This window comes from Perca flavescens, chromosome 21 (assembly GCF_004354835.1).
Source record: "Perca flavescens isolate YP-PL-M2 chromosome 21, PFLA_1.0, whole genome shotgun sequence".
NCBI lineage: Eukaryota > Metazoa > Chordata > Actinopteri > Perciformes > Percidae > Perca > Perca flavescens.
This window is the reverse complement of record NC_041351.1, coordinates 11901280-11927621: the sequence shown is the minus strand read 5'-3', so window position 1 is coordinate 11927621 and position 26342 is coordinate 11901280. Positions and strand designations below refer to the sequence as shown.

Below are 26342 nucleotides of genomic sequence, written 5' to 3'. Positions count from 1 at the left end.
TATTCCTTTGTTTCCAGTCTTTCCCTATCAGAGCGAGAAGGTGGTAGCAACTCCCACGAGGGAGATAGAGATAGAGGTGTAGGCTGCTGGCAGAGCGATAAAGCAAAGAAATGCGGCATCGTCTGACCAGACACAGAAATGATGCCCCATACCTCCCCTACACTGTCCTGCTTCATCTGCAAAGCAAATCCTGTGCCCTGCAGCCAGAGATTCCTCTTTGCTCACCTAGGCTGCTCTCACCGTTTCACCGGCCCTGGAGCAGAGGAGGGTTTACGAGAGGTAAAAGACTTCATAATGTAATGGAGAAAAGCGCGAGAGAGAGAGAGAGAGAGAGAGAGAGAGAGAGAGAGAGAGAAATGAGCCAATTGCAAAGAAAAGGTGGGTGTAATGAGGCCTGATCCGAACAACGGTCCTGTATTTGCATTTTCAGCCCCTTTCTTCATCTCCCTTCCTTATCTTTTCCTTCTCCTTCTCGTAATAAGGAAAAAGAAAAAGCAATGAGAGGGAAGAAAGGTGGGGAGCGGACATATACACAGAGGAATCCAGGGAGGGGAAAGAGATCACGTTACTATTGGGAGGGAAAAAATGATTAAAGGCTGAGATGAACACAATCTGCTGGTTCCAGAGGAAAGAGGAAGGAATTTCCAGAGCCAATAAGCAAAGCATCACAAAGAGACCTGCCTCTCCCAGCTATTCAACCATGACGCCACATTTTCTACATCCGCCCTTTTACACTAGCCTATGGCATGTGTCATTAGCAGGTCTAGTGCATTGATTTTTAAAACATTGCTAGCATCTAATTATAGGAAATACTTCAGATTTTACACAGAATTGCCCATGTGGCAATCCTCATGATTGTGATTGTTGCAGCTAACCAGGTATAACAGTGCTAAGATAACTCCGTTGCAGAGGACTCTCGAGGAAGAAAAGAGAAGAGAAAGAGAAAGAAAAACAGCAACATCAATAATGAAGTGAAGGAGACGGGGGAAGAAAACAAAGCCGTTCATAACAAATGAGAAAACAGGCAGAGCGTCTCATTGCGAGAGCACTAACGACAATCAATTAGCAATTGCTCATGATCTTGGGTGCGTCGGAGTATAAGGTGTCTTAATGAGTCCCATTTCCATTAGCTGCTCGACTCGAGAGGCATAAGGAGGAGGCTGCTCCCACCAGCTCCTCCATCTCAATGCCTAATGACTACGAGAGTGGATTATTCCATCAATTCCTCGCTTCTCTTTGTTTATCCCCTGCGTAAATAATGGTCAACCATTACAATGCATTAAGCGGGCCACTCTACGCCGAGCGAACGAGAAAGAGAAAGAGGAGCACGGCATCCTCCAGTGATCTCTTGGAAATCGGCTAATACCGGCCATGTGGTAGCAAAGAGGGGGGTTCAAAGGAGAGCAAGCATCTGATGCTCGATGCATATCTGGCTGTTTTTAACTGGGAGGTAGGGTTGTAGAAAACGTGGGAGGAGAAGGAAAGGTTAAGAAGTGCCTTGTGTTATAAACACCTTATCTAATCATGTTGCCTTAAAGGGCCAGTTCACACAAATTACCCCCCCAAAAAAACTGATTGCTTTTTTCTATTGCAGGAAGCATTTTGGGCAGATGAGTGCACAACACAAAACAGCTTCATTAGCTAAATATTTCAGAAATAAAGAGCCATACGCTCTGCATATCATTGCTATTTGGAGACAGGCAGTCTGGCTTTTTCAGTGTCCCTCCACCTCTGCAGGTCTCTTTCACAACATCAAATCAAACATCACAGTTGTGCATAATGGTATGTTGTCATGTGCAAACATGCTGTCATCATTTTGAAATGTGGACCATTTAAAAAAAATAATCTTTATGGTTATTGAGATAATAACAGGAAGGTTCCTGCAGCTCTTCAGCTCCCTGAACTAGTTGGTTAAAAAGGACCACTAGGAACTATTTCTTCAGTAGAAAGTAGTTCCGGTGAAAAGTGTTCAGAGCAAGGTGTGTGAATTATCAGAAGTAACCAGGACATTGTTCATTCAATTTCTCTTGAACAAGATAATCGGCCTACAACAAGAAACTATCAGTGACAAAAAAGAAATGGCTTTGGGTCTCATGCAATCAACACCACAGAGAGGACTTTATCTGTGTCATATGAGATAATATAATGTACCTCTGTTGTTGCAGTGCTTTCACCCTGGATTGTACGAATCAATATTTCACCCAAGGCTCCATCACTCCCTTTCTATTTTTCTCTCAATTTCTGGCACTCTCTGGTTTCCCTCTTGTGTCACAGCACCGGACAGGATAAAAATTAAACGCATCAGCAGAAAAACACACAAGTGGAAATGATCTCGCTGCTGCAGCCGCTCGGGTCATGAATTCAGCTAACTGTGCTTATCACAGGCTGCCGCTATTAGTCTTAATAGCCGTGGTGACAACCCGCCTTGAGAGGAGATGGGCTCTGCTTCCCAGGGCTCACCGCAGACAGGTGATTCTCATCTGCGGTCTCTTCGTGTGTCATATAGCGAGACCAAAGCTGGCTGAAAAATGTCTGGTGGCTTATTGGAGCAAAATATCAGAACCCGGCAGGCCATTACAGACACCAGAGCCATATGTTCTTACAAACTCGGCATCAATCAAGAACAAATTAAGAATTCAATCAAACGGTGATCACGTTAAAGCCGCTCATAGCAGTTATCTTGAATTATGAGGATGTAAAGACCTAAAATAAACACATAAGCCAAATTCCATACTTACCAATATACCATATACAGCACAGTAACATATCTGCTGACTGTGTAAATAAGTCTGCTAACACGTTAGCCATAAAAACTACTGCCCAACAAGTTCCCAAAGCAAAGAGAAAAATAACTCCTCCTTTTTTAACTACTGGGAGTCAAGAGGGCACCCAACAGATACAGTATGTATTACATTGCACTTTTCTTCTTGTGGAGTTAGTAGAGTCAAGAACAGCTCTGCAGGATTTAATGCAAACACAATCATTTATTTTGCTTCAATGCGAGAGCGCTTCATGACTGTAAGAGCGAATATTGCCAGGGCCAAGAAGTGCGTGTGGCATAAGAGTGAATATCTTACTGAGAAAAACGATTTTTCCCTCTGAACTAAAGGTTTCTTGCTGTAGCCGGTGGAGGAGCCGTGCTGCGTTGCCATTGAATGCGACACACAGCCAGGCTGAAGAGACAGGGCGGCAAAGCTAAAGTGCTAAGTTAGGTACCTCACAAAGTAAAACCACATGAAAGAAGCACATACAATCAGCTCACATAAGAGAAGTCAGCCTGCATCAACACCATTGTACAACAGAAAACCCACTGAACACTCTTAAGATCCTCACTGCCCCGTAACATGAAGCCACACAAACGCTGTTTGGAAAACAAATGTCAGGACGTCTTTTCAGCCAGAATGCTTTCCCACGAGCCGGAGCAATCTTCAGTCACTCTCCTCCTCCACAAACGACCAAGCTTGTGACTGGGGCCATGTCAACATATTGCGGCGTTTAGACAGGGGGAGGGAGAAACTACTTTGATCCACTTTGAGGCATGTCTTCCTTTGCTGTCAAAAGCCAGTTAGGATTTATGAAGGGAGAGGAGACGCTTGTGCATTCCCTCTGCAATGCTCAGGCAAATCGTCGGCACTTGAAGTCCAAATAAGATTAAGTGTTAACTAATTATGGCAAGTTTAAAGGATGTTGTCGTAACTTCCAAACCACCGAGACAGTAGAGGTAGCAAAACCCGTGGCAACCTCTTATCATAGCTGAAATGACACTCTATTTTACAAACATGACAGAGTGCAGAGATACTGGGCAGAACAGCCTGTAGCTGCAGATTTGTGTGTAGAACAATGGGACTCTGTGCTGATTTCTGGCCTGAACAATGGCAGGATGACACGGAGCCTGACAGACACACACAGAGCAGCAGGATCTACACCGCAGACAGGAGAGGCAGCTTCACAGAGCAACAACACTGCCAAAAACATATCCTCATCTTCCTTTTTCCTCTTCCAACAACTTTTATGTGTTTTGGCACCTCTGGCACTCATAACTCAAAAGTGAACAGTCAAACTTTGAGCACCACCATGGGCACAAGCTAGTGGAGCGAAATGAGCCAGTCTCTGCTGAACAATTGTGCATGAGCTAAATAAATCTTAACCGGAAGGTATGAATAGTTTCCATCCAAATCTAGTGCAAAATATAACTGACTTTCCAGAAAATTGGCAAAAGAAAAGGTGAATAAAGGTGCATAGTTGGGCGCATCGAGATAAACCTGCACAAATTGAAGTAAATAAAAACAGGTGGATGAAACTTAATGATGGAGTGATGTAGTGTATGGGTCTCAAACTCAAATTACCTGGGAGCCAGTGTTATTTTAACAATACATTTGAACAACTAACTAAAATTATCATATAGGGGAGAAAATCCAAATAGGAAAAATTTGCGTAACGTAATTTGCAGGGCCAGATTTAACAAAAAATTGCAAACTTGTGGGGGACATGCCTCACAGGACATATCTGGCCAAAGAGCAAGTAGTGTGAGACCCCTGGTGCAGACTGTGTACAATATTGTGTAAATAATGTCATTGCTTGCTGAATACCATTCAGTGGATTTATTTATAAAAAATAGAAATTATAAAAAAAGATTTTTTAACAGAATTTAAATCTTAAAATAAAAAATTAACGAAAGAAATATATAATAAAAATAATACTGGAAAAAAAATAAAATACAAAAAAAATGGTAGTGCTAAATCCAGGAGGTGATGAAATCTGAGGCGCTCAAAGTGTCCTTCATTATTAATGTCCTCGGAGCAGGACTTGAAGCAGCTTTGCTTCTCTTATCAATCATTCATCTGCTTTCCATTGAACACACTACGATCCTCCAGTGTCAAATCAGGCTTGAAGTGGCTAAAGAACCACCAATTTCTTTCTTTAATTAAACGAGTCTAACATGAGCCTCAAACACCTGCTCTCAAAGCGATCAACAATGCTACACTAACACGGGGATCCCCTGCATTCCGTAACCTGTCAATCATTTATAAAAAAACACTCAGGTCTCATAAATGAAGAATAGGATGTCAGAACCCATTTGTACGGGCTCCTGTGCATGTCTTTGTGTTCTGAAAACACCTCAACAATGAAAACTTGAGATTGAATCAAACTGAAATAATATTGTTGATACTACTTTTATAATGAAAACAGCCCAAGTCGCTGCCTTCTCACCTTCCCATCTTGCACCCTGTCTGAACAGAACAGGATCCCATTTCGCTCGACTACAGCAGGCGTTTGGTTAACAGCAAACATAATCAAACTTTGTGGTCTGTCTATCTGTGGAGCAGAATTGAAAGCAGTTCTTTGGTGGCAATCTCCAATTACCTTATGCGTGCAGGTGTTCACTGCCCTGGAACTTTTCCATTTCATCATTACACTCAAGCTGCCCCCATCCAAAGCCAACCAGTAGCGGCGGCAGCAACACAGCAGACCGTGTCATCCGTGCACCGCAGGGGGATCCTTGCAAGCTGCAGTGAATTCCTCGTTTTGTCTGGGAAAAGATTCATGTCTATACAAACTGCAGGTGCAGTGTTTTTTTTTTTAAATCACCACAGTGAAAAGGGGGCAGGGCAACACTCAGCTCCCCCTCGGCTATGTTTGTCACAATTACTCGGTAGGTCAACTTTCTCCCAGTCTCATTAAGAGGTAAAACACTGAGGCTAGAAAAACCGTCTTTTTTGGACCCCCGCAGGAAATGTTTCAGTTTGCTGCCGCACGCTCGGAAAGCCACTGATGCAATCGTTCTCAAGCCCTCACAGTGGATTTGGGAAACAAGAATGAGGGATTATTTGATCCAACTTCCATTTAAGAGGCCAATTCAGCCCAACCAATCAATACTAATCAACTGGGAGATGACAGGAGAAGAAATTCCCTCTGCTGCGGCCAAACACTCATGTATCAGGACTTAGAGCCTGCACCCAGGCTGTCTCTGCGCCTCCTCTCACACATCCAGTGCTGGAAAGTAACTAAGTACATTTAGCCTAGTCAAGTACTGTACTAAAGTACAATTTTAAAGGTACTTTACTTGAGTATTTCCAAGATATACTACTTAACATAGCTACGAGGAACTTTTAAATGTTTCTGAAACTGTTTCGTTTTCCATCTGTGATCATAAATATGACCTGGAACAGCAAACGAGACTAACAGTGAAAAGAACGCTATTTTAATCTAGTTTTTATTATTGCCTTTGCCCCAGTCCGATTTTTCCCGCAAAGGCACAACATGATTTACGGCAGTAAACGCATTCTGATGGGTCACAGAATTCCATGTAACAGCCAAAAAGCCTGTGTTCGAGTATCCAGCCAGGTAAACGGTAGCAGGAGATGTCTTTAGAAATCCCTAACAGTTAACGGGATTGTAAATGATTCAAAATCGACCATGAATTGGCCCTCTTCCTCATAGACAGGTATGTAATATGTATATTTCATTAACTAAATAACTTTACAATGCGAGACGTGGTTGTACATCAGTAGGTGGTGCGTGAACTGACGTCCCCCTTCCATTTAGCATCCTGTTTTTATTTATTTTCAATCCATCTTTGTGGTTGCCTACTATTTTCTTTTTGTCCCCCTGTGGGTCCTTGGGTTTCATGAAAGGTGCTATAGAAATCTAAGTTATTATTACGTTAGTTGCTACAACAAACTCTGCTAATGGTTGTGGTCGTGACACAGTGACACCTGGTTTAGCTCATGATACATCCAAAGTAGGCTAAGTTACTGTTTGAAACACTTGAAATGCAACGATGCATCTGTAACGTATTATTGTAAATTAATGGTTTTCTGTCTGAGCAAAACATTCATCACAACTATATGACCTTCCGGAATTGCTAACTCTAAAACATCTTTTTGATAGCAGGTATGGTAAAAACACGACCACATTTGTCCAAAGGGGCTGCTAGAATCAACACAAACTGAAAGTTGCTTGTAGCCACACTAATCCTTTTAACCCCCTTCATTTCAGAGGGAAATTTTAACTTTCCAGTAGAGCTGGGCGATATGGACAAAAAGCAAATATCACGTTGTTTTTGACCAAATACATCATTGTTGATATTGCGGCGATATTGTATGGTTGACTATTGGTGCTTCCACAAAATTTTTATAGTTTTGACAGTTTTGATAAATAATCACCGATAAAGTGGATTCAATTAGAGTGCGGATCGGGCCGCGTTTTTCTGTCCGAGCCCGGCTCGCGTCCGACATGCATTAAGATATGAGCCCGAGCCCGACACAGTTAAAGTCTCTTTTTTTTCTCATAGTAATGACACATGTACATTTGTTTGTGTAGAAAGCCCGCTTTTATTAAGCAACTGTAGGAAGGCATTCGGAAATGTCAACAGATCACATTTGACAAGCTAGAATCATGAAAGGTTTGGCATCTTTGCATGAAAAATGACTTAACTGCTTGTACAGTATATAATGTTGGATGGTTCAATGTAGCGTATAACAAAGCATCATATTTTACAAGCTCTTGATATGTTTTGTAAAATATAAATTTGTAATCAGTAGCTATAGGGTATTAGGGTGACCAGATCAGGCAATGAAAATATAAGCCACTAGACAGTTTTGAATGCATGACTTAAAGGCCTTTAAAACAGTGGTATTGCATCTTTTAGTTAATTAAAAGACCTTAACTCTTCTTCCACCACTGCCCAAATCTCACTGCAACACCCTGCAAATTATTAATTCACAGTATTAACCATGCTGACATTGTCATGATCTGAAAGAGTACCGGCTGTACAGGCTGTCTTTCATCTGAGTCAAGGAACAACAAAGAGCATGAGCTTTTCATGTTAACACAGGAAACATAGGCTATATTTAATGAGACAACCACTGCAATCTCTGCAGCCATGCTAAGGGAGTCTGAACCCACACCGCAGCTCGGCCGTGCTGCCAAACAACAGTCACGGCAGTCTAGACGAGGCCAAGCGGCGACGAGGGCCTCCCGAAAGCTCTTGTAATGTAATGTACAAGGAATTTGGTGTGGTTTCCTCGTAGCAGAGAGGAAACGCATGAGTGAGAGTGAAGAGGGAGCAAGATCCCTGCAGAGGTCAGAGCGTGTCCGCGGAGGTGTCAGGGGGAGTAAATGGGCATGACTGCAGAACACGGGGTTATACCCACTCTTCTCCCCCCGCCTTTTCTTCTTCGCAGGGGTGCCTTCACTGACTTGTCCCCAAGCGCTTCCGAGCAAGAATCAGCACGGCTTCCCATGCATGCCACGCAAATTGGAACAGGAAATGATTGTCAGCTTCAGGCGAAATCGCCACCTCATTAGAAAACAAAAGGTAAATGTGACGTGAAAGAGGATCTCTGGGAAGGATGGATGGAGTTGCATGTCGACAGATCAAGCCTGTTTGATGACTGTGGAGGTTGCTGTGCGCTCTGTGCACGGCTGGCTGAAGGCTGACACCAGTATCAAGGCTCATGAATATTCAGTGACCAAGTAAATAAGGCAGATAGCACATGACATGTTTAACATAGACATTTAGCACCTTCCCTCTAAAAAGCCAACAAGGTGAAGCAAGGGAACAAATATGTAGGTTGTTTGTGGGCGGCAACAATCCCCGCTAATGAATTGGATGGTTTTTGAACAAAGAAAATGAGCTTCAGTCAGTGGGCGAGCTACATCAAAATAAGCCGGACGCGGGAAAACAATCAGATTTCCTCTATGGGATTTGAGTTGCTAAACTGCTGTTTTTTGGAGAATGGCATTAAAATAAAAATATGTGGCATCATGCCTTTCAATATGCTGACATTTACATTCTTAGAAAAACATGTTTCCCTCAACGATAATCCCTGCTGGTATCAAAATGCTTGCTCTCTAAATATTTACCAACCCAGAGTCACATCTAAAGCCTAACACAGGCACCTTGAGACTTCCTTTTTTTTTCTCCAAGTGTTGTGTCCCAAAGGAAATGCAGTGAAAGCACTACAGACTATCTTGCAAGTGAGTAAACTCTCTGAGCACACAACGCATTCCTCCAACACCTCAAACAGCTCTGAGAAGGAAAATATATCTGCCACCAACAAACAGCACTGCTAAAAATCAGAGTCTGAGAGACGAGCGAGGATTCATTTGGTTTTCCTTATGCTGTTTTTTTTTTTTTTTACCTAAAAGGCAGACAGTAGTAAATGTATTAACCTGACAAGAAAAGTAATGCAAATATTGGCACTTTGATATTTATCGCCTAGGCTTATCCACTGGACCTGTCCAGGTAGAGCCATTTAACATCTGCTCAGTTATTATAACAGGTGGAAGGGTTAAAGGTAAACTCCGCTGAAAATCTATCTTTTAAGTGTCACATACTCACAGAAAGATGGCTCTGTAAATTCTGTACTTTCTTGCTTCAAGGGACGTTAGAAAAGGAGCAAGCTATACAAGCCTTTCTGAGCCACTTTTTAAGCTAAAAGATTGGATGATAATTCAATATTAATATAGAGTATACTGTTAGTTCAGGTAGAGCGCTGAAGTTGTGCATCATACATGCCAATTGACAATATAACTCAAAACTTCTCACTAGTTCTGCAACAATTATTTTCATTATCATTTTATCTGACGATTATTTTCTTGATTAATTAATTAATAATTTGGTCTACAGAAGATCTGAAAAAGAATGAACATACCCATCACAATTCCATTAGCCCAAGGTGATGCCTTCTAAGATACATATCACGTAAAAGATAAAAAAGAAAAGAAAAGCAGCAAATCCTCACAAATTGAATTACAAACAATATGCTTTTTTATTATTGTGATATTGATTTCAGCCTGATTTGATTCTCACAAAAGAAAAGCTTTTGGTGGAGTCTTCCTTTAATGGGGTTGGTTAGCAGCACATACATGATCCCATACCCAAACACACACATGCAAACTCATATATGCAAACTCTTATATAAACAATATGAGCTGTCAATAAAATGTGAACACAAATGGGTCATGCTCGGAGCACTACCCAGCTGTGTTTCTTTCCGCAGCCTTAGCAGGGACACAGCTTCCAAATGAACTGAGAGGTTGTGTAGCACTCAACACCATACAAAGTCTTACACACACACACACACACACACACACACACACACACACACACACGCTAACCTCCACTTACCACCACCCCCACCCACACCCGCTCAGTGCACCCTGCCTCCTGATAAGCTGGTTTGCCAAGCTTGCCAGCGCCGCTGATGACTCCGTTTGCACAACCGCTCCATTGTTGCTGTGCAGAGGGGACAACTGCACTTTGGACCTTTCAGTGGGGAAAGCCTTCTATTTTGTTTCCCTTAAGGGCACCCACTGTGGTTTATCTGCAAGCTGCCGACCACACACACTTTAAACACTGCATTAAGGATATCTAAGGATAGAAAGCATAAACATTAGCCGCTGCATATCCGGTGCTACTGCTGTTAAGTACTGTACAGTCAGTTTGCCTGGCAGCTGATTTTTCCGGAGCTTAAAAAAACTCATAAAAAGGCAGCGGAATTATCTGGGTTGCTGGAACCTGATCCACTGCCAGCTGACCTTTTGCGCAAAACAATATTAAACGTAATAGTAGGGCTGAGTTAAGTGATTGCAATTTATGAGTCCATTTAACTACATTCAATATTGGATGACAAATGATTACCTCGGTGAAGTAAAGCTTACACACACAAAAATAACCCCGCCACGCAAAAATAGAGAGCTTTATCAAACTTAACAATCGGCTCAGTGTCTGTCAGCTGCGAGTCTGGCTGAGCTGAGGGCTGAACAGAATTTAAAAAATGCATGACAAGACTAGAAGAAGAAGGAGGAGAGGTTGCATATTAAATATCCACACATATCCTCCTTTCTTTTGGCTCAAGCTCCATTAAGCTAAAATTGATGTGGATTGAATAGATGTTGCCTCTGAATCTGGTCAACTGGCCAAATGGATTAAGTGTATCAAATCCATTTTCCTGAGTGCATTGAGTAAGTGTCAAAATGAAACATTTTCAATGTAGCCCCTTAAGGTCCAAGATTTCCTCATCCTGCTGTAGAACAAGCTGCTTACCCTGCAAAAACAGGCTGCAACACATCGCTAAACGTGGCCCGGGCTTTAAATTAGCCTGACACAATGCACATATTTGATTCACTGTGCAGCCAGAAAGGAGCTACATGACTTTCAGGCATTCAGCTCAGACTATAAAGAAACAATGTAGCCTACTTTGCACACTCCTCACTGCTCTTTTCTTTTCAGCCACATCCTCTTGGATTTTATGACTCTGGTTAAAATGCAACCATTAAATATTCATGTGCGAGGGCTTTCACCCGTGAAGCAGTTCCCACCCCAACCCCCACCCCTCTCTCTGAGCTTTAGAGAAAGTGAGAAACTTTTTTTGATTTTAACTGACAGGAGCTAAATATAAAAAAAAGAAGCTTTGGGAGTTCAGCAAAGTGTAGACTACTCCTCTCCAATATCCTACTCCGTTGATATGAACCTCGCCTTCTTGCCTTTCATCCTTATTGTTCTTCAATTATATTTTTTTAAAGATTATTTTTTAGGGCATTTTCGGCCTTTATTTTTGACAGGACAGCTGAAGACATGAAAGGGGAGAGAGAGGAGGGGAATGACACGCAGCAAAGGGCCGCAGGTCGGAGTCGATCCCCGGGCCCGCTGCGTTGAGGAGTAAACCTCTATATATGGGCGCCCGTTCTACCAACTGAGCTATCCGGGCACCCATTGGTCTTGTGGAACTCTTGTGGAGTGAATTAACATGACAATACAAATTTATTGAAAATTAATGAAAACAAATAGTAGCTGAACAATGACACGATGAAAATTGATGGTTGACAATCATCTCAAAGAGAATTATGTGGTCTCTTTTAGTCATCAGCAAACATGCATCATAAACTATATATTGCTCATTAATTTTTCACTTGTTGTCTTGGCTGTTTATTATGCAAAACATTTCCTATCAGCAGCAAAAGTAATGACACAAATAATTCATACTTTCCCTCTTAGAACTCCTGGCACGCTAAAATCCATAATATATAGCAAGGGAGAGCGTCTATAAAAGATTAAGGATGAAATTATATCTTCAGGTATAGACAGTAGCATAAATAAGGCTGAAATGTGATTTTCCTGCAGTGAACATTAGGGAAATAGTTTGAGGCTTTATTTGCGTTGATGTGATCCGCATACAAATCGAGGGATGCAACATTCAGGGCTTCTCCAAACAAGCGATTTTATAGACAAATGAAGCAACTGCTGAGACATGAGTCTTTGTGCCAAAGGTGGCAGAACACATGTATGCGCCGTAAGTTGATTTAACTGCCGAAAAAAGTCACAAGGGAGAGAGTAAAATTAAGCCTTACAATAGTGTTGTTGGGTGAGAGCAGTGGAAGTGCGAGCGGCATGTCAAGTTCATTCATTCTTAACTAATCTTTTTCGTGATTTGTGAGTAACGATTCGTGCCACTCACTAATGAATGAGGGACTGATCTAATCATTTGGATGTATGTGAATAATATCAGCTGCCAAAGGCAAGTGTACAGTCAGTCCTTATCTGTGTATGAGAAGCATGCAGAAGCGATCACTCTTTCATCAGTCACCAGAACGTCTCTCCTGTTTCAGCATTGAGCAGCTGATGGAGATGAATCCATTTTTCTTTCTACTGCACCAGTTTGAAAGACGCCACTTGCCAGAAACTGAGTCAAACTTTCCGTCGCTGCTCATCGTTGTCTTTGATCCCAGACAAATACGAAAACAAAAACTGGAGGATGGCTTGTGAAACACTGAGGCTTTTCAGAGGCATTCTTCCACTCTTGGAAGGCTGCCTGCTCTTTTGAAAGGTTTTTTTTTCTTCTTCAAAGCAATCGCCGGTGACATTACCCAGTCTCCTCCCAATTAAAATGTATTGAAAACATCCAGGAAACACTGTAAGGCTAATATCTCAACTAGCTTGTCAAAAACAAACAAATACAGCGATCACAGGGACAAAGAAGGAGCCCTTCTCCAACCTTTTGAGTTTATAACCAGCATTTAATCCGCTGTAATGATTTACAATATGGGAAGTCAGGCAACATTTACTGTGACAGATAGAATGGGACCCAGCATAAATATAATTACAGCTCACATGATCTTCTCCAACTCCGTCCTCCAAAGGAAGAGTCTGCCGACGCCACACAAAGAGGATGCAGTATACGCAGCCTCAAGTGATTTGCTTTTTCAATTTGCTCCCGAAAACTAGCTGATGCCATAAAAATAACAACAACAAAGCCACAGTCAAGTATCATGGATGTATCAGTAGCAAGTGATAGCAAGTATCAAGTAAGCAAGGGAATTACTGGAATTGTTGGGTCTTTGTAAATTATAGAGTATGGTCTAGACCTACTCTATCTGTAAAGTGTCTCGAGATAACTCCTGTTATGATTTGATACTTTAAATAAAATTGAAGTGAAGTATGTTTTCTGCATAAAGGTGGATAACTGTGGCACCAAACCAAAGATGTGTCGATTCGAGTTTGAACATCGCAGGTCAGCAATGTGGTGTTTCTTAAAGAAACATCTGCATCTTATTGGAGAGTCCATTTTAAGGATGGATGTTTTAAAATAGGGCTGAAACAATTATCATCACAAAAAAGAAAAATCGACTACTGTTATATTTAACATTTCTTCTGTGCTAAAGTTCCAAAAATGAACTGGCTCCAGCTTCTCAAATGTGAACATTTGCTAGTTTTTTTGGTTCTCTATGACAGCAAATTAAATGTCATTATGGACAGACAGAACAAGACATTTAAAGATGTCACCTTCGACTGTGAGATGGATATTTTTCACTATTTTCTGACATGACAAGTCAAGATAATAATTATATTATTAGATTAATCAATAAAGAAAAAATTATTAGTTGCGGCCTCACTTTAGAATATTATAAAACAAGAAAACCTAGATCAAAAACATCAGTCCTGCAACTGAATGACACTTAAAACAAATCTGCCAGTGAGGTCTTTGTCTACCTTTTTTCTCTTCAAAACATCATTGTGAGTGTTTGTATCTTGACAAAAGAACGAATAAAACGGGTTGCTGCACTTGAATGTAGTAAAATCTAACTTTTAGAATTTTGAATGAAAATACTATTATAAGTGTATTTGAAATCATATTACAGCACTGGCAGATCTTTGCACAAAGGACTTTAAAGGCAGACAAAAGTGACTTGATAAGAAGATTATCTGCAGTTGAAGAAGCATAAGTCAAAATTATGCAAAGGAAAGTGTCACTATGAAAGTAGTTTACAAAGTCGCCAAGCAGGCAGATTTTTTTGCCCAAAAAAAGAAATACAATAATCGTACTCTGTGAGAAGCGGTAACACATTCTCCAAAGAAACCCAGTGGGCTCAACCCCTCCTCCGGCCAGTCCAGATTAGGTTTCACATTCCTACCTTTCTCTCTCTCTCTCTCTCTCTCTCACACACACACACACACACACACACACACACACACACACACACACACTTTTGTTGAGACATTTCTGACCTCGGACTATTTCATCTCACTGACGATGTTTACACCATAAGTCAAGCACAAGGATATCTTCTCTTGTTCTTTGTCCAAGATGAGGAGGATTAACCCCTCCCTTCCCTCACACACACACACCCTTCACCTCCATCACGCTAATGTAACACACATTAGTGAAACCAGCCACGCACTGTGTTCGTCCATGGTGACACGAAGGATGCTGGGCCCTCGTGTGAGCAGTCTCTCTCCGTCTCTCCCCATGCCAGGCACATCACAGGCGCAGCCTCACACCACAGCGTGTGTGACTCAAACATGCCCTCCTTTTAGAGCAGATGGTAAAAAATAGCGTCCGCCGTCAACATTTTTGTAAGCCGTTGGACCACACATCGTTTGCCAAGAAGAAGTAGGGGTGCAATATATGTGTGTGTAAAAATAATCTGGTCAGTTGCAGCTTCTCTCTGTTTGATACTGACAAAGTGAGAATGCCCTGTTGTTAGAAAAGAGCTTATGCAATCTGCATGTATAAATAGGAGTGTGAAGTGTGTCTGCATGTGTGTCTCGCTGTGTGTTTACATTCGGACAACACTTCCCAATTAATTTGAATTAATCAGCAGCACTAGTAGTCGTTATGATATGTGTGATTACTATTTGTGTGTGAAACATTGTCTCGCCTCTGTTCATTTCCCCGACGCCACCGCTAAAGACGGGACGGCCCGCCAGCCACCGGACGAGGGAACATATTGAAACAGACAGGACGTGTTTACAGAGGAGTTATTTAAAATCACCACTGGGACGGCATCGCACGTGGCCACTAGCCATCATTTTACACACGGTGCCGATACACAAATGCATGTTTTATATCCTGAAAACACTCACAATCACTAAAGGCCGTTTTATGGTTCCGCACAGGCTCCACGCAGAGCTTTCGCTGTAGCCTACGTAAGTGGCCTGATGTTTATACTTGTGCGCTGGTGTGTGCGTCGATACGGCGTGTGTGTGTGTGGGCAGTGGGTGATCGTGCGAGGGAGAAGTGAGAGAGTGACGGCGATTAGCTTCAGTACCAACTCTAGAGGCATAGTGAGAGAAACAAAGTGTCTCCCCTGTGCTTTCTGACCAAGGTGGGAAATCTGTAGCAGGAAAAGTTCACCCTCTCCTTGATTTCACGTTGTTTATGGAGAAGGAAATAATTCTTTTTGCCTGTATGCCCACAAGTATTTAACACACAGCACATGTCTGTACAGGAAAGGTAGAGGAGAGTGTCCTGGAATATAAGAACTAGGTTGATGAGATGTGCTCTGCCTTAGTGCTGTTGAAAGCATTAATAGTGTAAATGGCTAAATAAAAACTGGAGGATACAACTAAGCCCTGTTTTTTATGTCGGTTTGTTTACATTGTGGCAAATCTGTCATGTTGTCCAACTTTATATACAGTCCATGGCTACTAGCAGTTCCTGTTCACACTACAGACAACATTCACATGTGTTACTCTGACACTGAAGGTGCCTAAATTTAAGGATCAAGGTGCAAGGTTCAATTTATTCATCCATAAAAACATAGAGGCTAAAGTGCTCCAAACTCAATTAACCAATGCTGATTACAAAACATAACAAAAGGTAAAAAAAAAAAAAAAAAAAAAAAAAGAAATTCAATGCAGATCTATGGACATTTATCCAGGATAGACAACAGAACAACACATTCTCACTCCCATCGCGTTGAAAAGCGACTCATGGTCAGGTGCCTTTGGCGTTTGGTATTGACACAAAAAGTGTCACCCTAACCCTAATTGCGATCAATTGCGAGCTTACTATGCGCAAAATATATATATATATATATATATATATATATATATATATATATATATATATATATATATATATATATATATATCGTTTGACAGCACTAATAAATTGCTTTGAGTGTTTTCCCTACCATTGTTTTGGGGGGGAATGACAACGTTATATATTTAAGCTATATATTCAACAACAACAAAACGGATGCGTGAGATAAAGCTGTTTTCACACATACAGGTAATTCACTTCTCGTTCCTCGCCTAAACGTTCAAATCATTTTGACTTTAGTCGCGTAACCATGCCCCTATTTCACCTGTTGCTGAGTAACGTACATTAACATCCCATGGTCTCATGAATGTAGCATACCTGCAGCAAGCTCCTTCGTAGTCAACAACGCCTCTGGTGCTCCGTCGGGTCAGCTTTAGTTGGTGGTTCAGTTATCCAAGAATAGGTGACTGTCAGCCGGGTACAGAGCACCACGAGCTACCGGTCATTTCGGCGGAGATTACGGTTAAGTAAGTAATGAAACGACTAGTAAGAAAAGAACCAATGTTAGTCCCTGTCGCTGCCATGTTGTTTGTGTATCTCTATGGCAAACTCGCGGGGGGAGGGCTGAGACCGTTCGGAACTACGGGAGCCCAGAGGGGAGCGTCGGCGAGTGTTAAGGAGAAAACCGATTTTCATTTAAACAGATCGACGTTAACTACACATTCGAGTTAACCGATAAAATCGATTTATCGCCCAGCTCTAATACTACATCATCTTACAGCGCCGCGGTCAAGCTGCTGCTATGCCAAGCGTCGGTATTTTACGAGTTGGTAGTGAGAACGGGTTGAACAGAAATACTGGTGTCACTGGAAAGAGTAAGACGCAGAACAGATAGGGGGGCGAGTTTTGACCCACAATGCATCAATCGGATGCTAAAGGGTTAATGTATGCCATCCCATCCAGTGCTGAGACTCCTGTCGTGGTCTTCTTTCACTGCCCACAGCTGTCACGTTAGTGTATCAGCTCCGGTCTGTGATGCATGGCTTGCACCTGGGTAACCGACCGCACACAGACACTGTGTTAGATTGAAGGTGCAGTGTAAGCTGACACACAGGCTGTGGGTGTGGTGTTACTGCTGTCTGCGCTTCATCATCAGTTAGACTGTTTTGTTTGAGCAGGAGAGAAAAGTCATGAATCTGAACTTCAGTAAACAGATGCTGTCACATTGGGCTCCGGGAACTTGTGAAGACGATTTTTCCAATATTTTATGGGCAAAATACTAAACAAATAATCCAAAGATTGTTGATAGATTATGACAATCATTATTTGCTGTAATTCTCACACAGCTACTGTACAAATGAAAGGATCCCGTAGCTTTTTCTAATGAACAATTTCTGCTGTTAGAAAGAGAGTTTGTTGTTTCACACACTTATGTTTGTATTTATCAGAGAGGGGACCAAACCTGACGTTGAGTTATGAGGTCACACTTTTCTCTGTTGTAGTTTACTTAGCCACAGTTGTACACACAATTTTATAAATCAGTTTTTTTCTCCTAGCAACACAAAAGTTACTGGTTATTTGAAGTATTTCCACGACCAATGAGAATTTAACAATATAGCAGCTTCTTCTATTGAAGTCTATTAATTGATGCAAGGCAGAATATAGTGATAAAATGCCCGTCAGCGAATCCCAGAGCCCAAGATGACGTCTTCAAAAACAATTTTTTTAACTCAGCTAAAAGATACTCAATGTTCAGCGATATAAAACAGAGAAAAGCAGCAAATTTATGACTTTTTGGGTGTCCAAGTGTTAAATCATAACTAGTGATAACACATACCAAGTTTTGAAGTGCTGTAAAAAGAACTTAGTGAACAAAATCAATTTCAAAACCATGTTAAAATCATTAACAATCAAAGCCTGTGAGATAAAAAGCTCTGAAGCTATGGGTCATCTCAGGGTTTAGTCACAGTGACTATGCAAAAAAAAAAACAGGTGAAATGAAAAACAATATTTAAACAGAATCCTCTTGTGTGTGTCGACATAAGGCAACAGACAAACGAGAAACATGTGCAACATGTTGGGGATTTTATCTACTTGTGTTTTACATCTTGATAACAAACTTGAAAGCATTTGACATTTGTGTTTGGGGGTGGAGTGGAGGGGGTAGGGGAGGTATGTTGCTGGGGAAAGAGATTATCCAAAGACCTTTTCTTTGAGAGCGAGAGAAAAGGGGAGGGGGGGACGTTCCCTGTGTATTAGTAAATCCTAGTTAATTTTCCCTGTCAGAGAACAATGAGATATGGAACCCCGCGGGCTCTGTTGAATGTAATTCCAACACTTGCTCAGAATCACCTTCATTACTCATCAGAGGTGTGGATCTCTCTCCTAAAAAAAATATATAACCTCTGGAGCACATACTAGACGTTGTGATGACGATTTTTTTATAGTGAGATTACACCTCTTGAGACATTTTCACATTTTCCAGAGCAGCTGCTAGTTTCTCTGTCTATACGCTGAAATTTGAAGAGGGTAAACATGTCTGCCATGCAACACTATCCCATGCTGCAAGACTTGACAATCCTTCAAGGTCCCTGGGTTGGACCTTGTTTAATTTATAGAAGCTGAGACTTTGGAGAAGCCGGATGTTTTTCATGATTCAGAGCCTTTCATTTACACTTAACACTGCTGTGATGTGCTGTGACATCATCTGCTTATGTTTTTCACAGCATGTCACATTCAACATGCATGAGTCTGCGCCTGCTGGGGGCCTCAAAAGCTCCAATTATATCCATCGCGGGTTAAGACTCCCAGACTCAATCTAGGTTGTTTTTTCTTCACAACTATCATGTCGCTGTCTAACTCGCCTGTTTAACTCCCAAACCCTGCTCACGGCAACAGACGTGAAAAAAGTATTTGTGTATTTGAATTGCATTTTAATTTCTTATTTAAATGCCATCCCATCCAGATTTTCAGGAAACCTGACAGCTAATGTGAGCACAAATAACTTCAATCCACAAGAATTCTGCATATAGTTGAGACTAGGGCTTAAACTTAAACTGTTTATTTTCATTATCAGTTACTTTGCTCAATTAATTGTTAAGTCTAAAACATTCAAAGTGTTGGGCACCAGGATAGCACAGTTGGTAGAGCGGGCGCCCATATATAGAGGTTTACTCCTTGACGCAGTGGGCCAGGGTTCGACTCCTCAATAAAGGCCTAAGAATGCCCAAATTAAATTATCTTTAAAAGATTCACAATGTCTCAGAGCACACAGTAATGTCTTCAATTTACTTGTTTTGTCAACATTTATCAAGAGTCTAAAAGCCAATGACATTCAATTCACAGTGAAATAACAAAGAAAAGCTGCAAATCCTCATATTTTAGAAGCTGGAACCAGAGACTGTTAATTGAACAATTCATCCACATTCATCCATCCACATCTTCCAGAACTCTGTCAGTCACTTTGAGCATAAACAACAAATCCTGCTAGAGCTGCAACCTAATGGTCAATTAGTTCATCAGCCGATTGACAGAAAGTGAATCGGCATGTGATAATTGAGAAATTGTTTAAGCCTTTTTTTAGGCAAAAATTGTCAACATTTGCTGGTTCAAGCGTCTGCAATGTGAATATTTAAAGCTTTTCTTTGTCATGCATGATAGTAAGCTGAATATATTTGGGTTTTGTACTGTTGGTGAGACAAAACAAGACATTTCAAGACGTCACACTTTGGAACGTGGGAAATTATAACGGGCATTTTTTGACATTTTATAGACAAAACGTTTGTTCGTTAGCTACAGCCCTAAATCCTGCACATAATTGATATTTCAAATAAAGAGGGGATTTTCCTGGTGTACCAAGCAGGCGTGGGATCAAGCCAAAAATACAGTATTTAGACCTATTAATCACGAGATGTGAGTTTTCTGTTCTGGCTAATTTCCCCTCCAGCATGGCTGCAGCTGTAAGAGGAGGCAGGCCTATTGTTCAGACTAACAAGGGGCGCAGAGGTCACTTGCATTTTCACAAGAGCTTTGCTAGAGGGGTTGAGGAAGTAGCCGACACACAAGTCTGTTTGGTATGGATCTACACATAAGCTTTTTCTATGAAGTCACATCGTTCCCAGTCTATTATAAAGGGGGATAGATTAGATTAAGTGAGATTATGCAGAGAGGGGCTCCCTAAAAAGAGCAAAAATAACACACTCGGTACTTAGCAGACGAGTCAACAGTGGGATTAAGCCAGAAGGACACGTTCAAATCCAATGCTAATATGCACAATGGTCATCCTTCCACAGGCTCAACTTTTAAGTGGTCTCAAATGTTGTTGCTTCAAATTTCTTAACACGTTTCACAAGCTGCAGCAGCGGCAGAAATCTGACTTTTATTACCATATTTTGGTCATAAAGCTGAAATTAATCTACAATTTGACAAATCTCAAAACCTAAAATAAGGGTTATATTTCTTCTCTCCATCAAACTGTCATCCCTTCTGTCAAGCCCCGCTCTCTGTGCGTACAGTTTGTACAATAACAACTCATATCACCAATGCAACCGAAAATATGCACAAAGTGGTTGCACACTCTAACATGATTAAATGATGTGTGGTCTGGCGTCACTCCCAGCACCTCTCCCATCCCTCCCCTCGCTCTGTGTCTCCCTCCTGCACACGCACACACGCACACACACACACACACACACACACACACACACACACACACACACACACACACACACACACACACACACACACACACACACACACACACACACACACACACACACACACACACACACACACACACACACAGATTCCCTTTCCCTGAGCTGTGTTTTGAAAATAGAAGCTTCATATTAACAGTCAACAGTCAAGCTGACAGGTACAGTCTGGCCATTCTCTCTATCATAAAACCCCTCAGTGGATAGCTTACACAGTACACGTTACTGCAGCTCTGTGTCACCGAGGTGGAGCGTCACAAATCATCACAAACACACACATGAGGAATGCAGAATACCACTTGTGGGGAGAATACGGTGTTATGATGTGAACGGAATGCTTATTTTGTTATTCTGAGTGGTGGACTAAGTATTCAGATATCTGGAATAGATATCTTACTGGAATAAAACTGGCAATACCACAGTGTACAAATACTACATTACAGGTAAAATTGCAGACGTGTTAACAGCAAATCCTACTTAGGTACTTACTCGTGTACGCACTATTTGAATGCTCTAATTGCTCAAAGTGAAGATAATTTAAACTACTTTATATTGTTTACTGATGGGAAGTTTAACCGTGGTTCGAAACGTGGGGGTCAGGAACCCTCCAAGGGGTGTAAATCTGAGGGGTCTCAACATGAATAAGGAGAGAAATTAAAACTTGTGTTTTGTGACATGCTCATATGAGAACAGTCTGAAGTTAGAGGGGGAAGCCACTCTTGGATTGAAACTCCTGCAACTTGTGACAATGGGTTGCAAATACATGTTGCATCATTTGAAAGGATTCACAAGCCAGAGACACTCAAAACAGCGTTCTTGCACTCCATGAACGTCTTTTGGACTGACTGTGAAAATACCCAAATCCCCCCAAAATCCTGCACACTGTCGATCACTCGTATCCGCTTTATTAACAATGTTTTCGTAACATAGTATCTTCACAAGTGATACATTTTTGACATTTTTGAAACACCAGCTTTCATTTATAAAAATGCAACATATTTCAAATGATCACCAGTTTTGCATGTTAAGTCTTTATCCACAAAGTAACTAGTAACTATAGATTATCAAAAAAACAATCTCACTGCCAGATAGTCATAATAACCCTTTACAGTGTTGTGATCGCTCTCAGGTAACATATTTATAGTGCTGTTTTTGACACCAAACTAAACCTCATGATTAAGCTACTACAACCGCCCACTGACACACTTTCTGTACAGCCAGCGCCACGCTCGCCCTGTACTCTCCTCACTCATTGAAAATAGCCATACCAGCACAGTGATTCATCCCAGGAGTTTATTCTCTTGAGCAAAGACAACACAAAAAGGACCTTGAGCAAAACCAACACAAACCTCCCACAGGCTCTGACGCAGAGGAAGAGCAGTCGGCCGCTTACTCGCTCGCCTTTTTCCTGTTATAGCTTTAGAGGGCTGTCCGTACGCAGGAGATGCTCGCCGCAAGAGGAATTCCCAAGAAGAATCAATAACATTATGACATTATACACATCCAACAGCCCTGTTTACCAGCTACTTAAGCACACTTTGTTAGTTAAAAGGCTGCTAACCATTCGGAGAGGGTTTGATGCAGAAACTGGAATAAAATGTTTGACAAAGCAGAATTTATCTCATTACTGTTTGGGTGTCAAATGACACGGCACACTGCCTTGTGTTTCAAGACAAAAGGAGCATTGGATGCGGTGTACAGATAATATGTCAGAAGGGGAGTGTGGCTAGTTGAGACACACCGCTCTCCTCACAGGCTGGCCGGCATACTGCTGGAGGTAATGAGGCCTCTTGTGTGTCCTCTCTGATCTGAGAGTTGAATAATTTCCCATGTGGCACAGCCATTTCCAGCTTCCGCCTTTACTCCACTTCCACTTCTACTCTCACCTTGTCAGGTGGGTGGAAAGGCGAGAGCAAAACCTCCAACCCTGCACCGAGAACATGTTGCCATTGTCAATCCACAGTGCCACACACAGACCTCAGGCTGGCTGCGGTCCAGACAGAAAGAGATTTGCTCCAGCGTTTTAAGAGATATATGCAATTTGATTTCAAAATAAAAAGTGAAGCTTTGTTTTTTTTAATCTGTTTTTAGGTTCCCTAATCTGTGTCCGAAGCAGCTCAACGTCCTTTTACAGTTTTATTCTGCCTCTCTGTGTGCTGACGCCTCTCACTGGTCAGGAGGAAACTCTGAGTTAATAAATAGTCTACTTCAGCGCCCAGACACACGTGCTCAGTTGCAGTTCTCTGTTTCAATGTGGCTTTTGTTTGACGGCTGGTGTTTCAACATCCTCAACTTGAATAGAAGAAGGTCAGCCTGGTGGGGTCTGCCCCATGGTTATTCAGGAGCCCAACCTGGGGGCCCCACAGAGGTGGGGTGACTGCGAGGGAGGAGAGAGGACAGAAAACCTCCTCCTCTGTCTGACACACCACCATAATCTATGAAGGAAGCCACGGAAAGTTTGAAGTTTCCCCGCATAAGCAGAGCTCAGTCAGTGCTTAATCACACGTGCCATCGAGTGCTTGTAAATGAGCTGAAAGGTGGCCCATGCAGGGGTTTGAGTAAAGAGCAATCAAAGGACCAGGTGCAAGTCCAAGTCTTACATCATCATCATCATCATCATCTTGACACTGTATCTGAGAGTTTTCAAACCAGCTAAGTGTAAAAGCCTGTCAGGTTGAAGGGCTGCCTGGCAGCAGCTATTAAACCCAGCAAGACCCTCAGATTACATGACATGAAATATAAACAAGCAACTGAGGCTGCGAAATAACTGGTGTCACCACACAAGTTTTACACAACCCTCAGCAGCTGGGTCCAAACTGTCTGCTGCGCCGGGACAAATTTGGATGCTGCAGCAGCTAAAAGCAGACACGAGGAGAATGAACTTTTCAGCAACATAACAAAAACAGGAAGGGCTCTCCTGGACATCTCACCAGAAAATGACGAGAAACATCTGCATGTGTGCGTTTGCTTGCTCGCCTGATGCTCCCACATTGGGATTTCCAGAAGCAGAAATACAGTGCGTGTGTATAAATGAGAGAAACCCCTCTCCCTCTCTTTCATTGACAGTGGCTAGGAGGCAGATCAGGGAGCAGGGTCTAGCTTACTTTTTCCACTTGGCCATGCTTTTTTGCTTTCTGGACAGATGTACAGCAAGTGAAAATGAGCCCAGGTCTATATGAGAGGCCCCCTCCATCTCAACTGGTTCCATGTCCAGACAGCAGGAATTTGGGGGAGTCAACTTGTTAAACCCTTATGAAGCTACAGCAGCTAGATAACTCCAGGCTGTGACATAAATACACTGATATTTAATAGTAGCCTACACACGTGTGCTGATGTTAAGAAACTTCAGAAATAAACATTTGACATGACATTTAATGAATAGGAACACCGCAACAGTGGTGTAGTGACCGCTGTCTTGCCATGTCCACAGTCATTCTGCAGCCTGCACGTATAGCACCGATAAACCCACAGTAGACAAACCATGTGCTTTGTGCACATCAGAAGCCAAAAAGGTAAAAAGAAAGGGCTACCTCTACCACACACACACACACACACACACACACACACACACACACACACGCACGCACGCACACAGACACACTCACCGCGGCATGATTCATTCTGCAAGCAAAATGCATACAGGCTGCTACAATGTAGCCTCCAAGCCCCAACGCTTTGGAGATCAACGCGGCATCTGTTACAAACGAAATGCACAACCTGCTTAACAGTCCGGTTCCATCCCGACGGCACAGAGCAGCGCTGATAGTAAATCAAAAGATGCGGTTTATTATTACAGGCTCCGACGTGCTCCTCGGTGCCAGTTCAAGTGGTCACTCTATTGTTGAGAAACAATCTGAGCCAAAGTGGAAACAAAACCTCCCCGAGACAAGAGCCTCGCAGCGCGACACCGGGAACAAGCAACGTTAAGTTTGCAGTTACTCACCGGGTTATTAAGCGAAGAAAGTCCAAGGTAATTTTCGGCTCTTGTTTTTAAATATCTTCCCCCCCTCACGGCCACTGAGAACGGGCTCAACGTCAGTGGGTGAGTAACTGAATAGACTCGGAGAGAGCGCAGTAAGTTGAAGTGTCAAATTACATTGGCTATTCTATTACCAAAGGGACCCATGCTCGGTGGCTGCTGACAAAATGTGTCGCGGATTTTGACGCGGAGAAGCCATCAGCAGAGACAGAGCCGGGAGTGGAGCCGGAGCGTCGCTCAGCCAGCAGCCATGTGCCTACACTGGATGTGCTGGAGCGAGCCGCTCGTACCAAGCGGCTCTCTATCGCATTGTGTGCTCATTATTTTGATTCGAGGGGCTTTTTTTTCAAAAAAAAGCGAGTAGGCTACACTTTGCTGACAAGTGGTCCGACACATTAAAATGGAAATTGGGCATGCTGGGTGTTTTATTTTGTATCTTTAGTGATTCAATTAACTTAACGACATATAGGCTAATGGTTAGGCCTATTTATTGCGATTAAAAATGAATTATTTATCATAATGGCATCTAACAAAGTAATATTATAAGAAAACACGGCATTTTACTATAGTTATATTTAAGTAGGCTAAATTAAGTATATTTAAGTAGGCTAAATTAAGTACAGGGCTACTATTAATGGATAAAAAAATCATTTAAAAAAAAAACCCACAAAAATGTAAAAAAATAGAATATAGGCGAAAGTTAAATAATAACAAATAATGATAACAACAACAATTATTATTATAATAAATGTGAAATTAAAAATAACCAAAATATAGAAATATAACAATATTGTAGGATACTGATATTGGGTGTATGGTATTGACAATAGTATCATCATGAATCCTTAGTCAATTTATTATCTGAATATATCAATATAAAAATAAACATCCACTATAATACATATAATAGCGTATTAAACAACAACTAACACGCGCACGCCCTCACACCAGCGCATTGACGCATGCACACGCGCCCGTTGCCATCCCATGATCCTCCTCGGAGCTGATGCCACCCTCCGTGTTTTGCAGGTCGCCGGTCTCTGATGGAAAGCTCTGAATAACAAAGACATGTTTGAGAGCAGCAGCGGCATCAGCAGCAGCAGCAGCAGCAGTCTGGGCTGAGCGCTGACGTCAAGGAGCCATGACTGTGCCAAGCAGCATCCAGACTCCAGTCCACACACACACACACACACACACACACACACACGCACACACACACTGACCTGCGGGTGCCACTGTGGCCTGTTTGGAAGCACCCCATGACAGAAGTTAGAAACACACCACCCTGCGTGTTCTGACTCTTCAAAGTTGGGAAGTGATTATTATTATTTTTTTTATTTTATTTAACCAGGTAGGCCGTTGAGAACAGGTTCTCATTTG

The 26342-nt window shown here is 42.0% G+C and overlaps 1 protein-coding gene across 4 annotated transcripts in view; it reads right to left on the bottom strand.

Moving 5' to 3' along the window:
- LOC114548302 (zinc finger MIZ domain-containing protein 1) overlaps positions 1-25203 on the bottom strand; it is a 105661-nt gene extending 80458 nt beyond the window's left edge. For all 4 annotated transcript variants that reach the window (XM_028568160.1, XM_028568159.1, XM_028568162.1 and 1 more), the window contains exon 1: positions 24927-25203. The gene's annotated coding sequence lies outside the window, so the exon portion shown is untranslated. The remainder of the gene's footprint in view (positions 1-24926) is intronic.
- Between the last annotated feature and the right edge of the window lie 1139 nt (positions 25204-26342).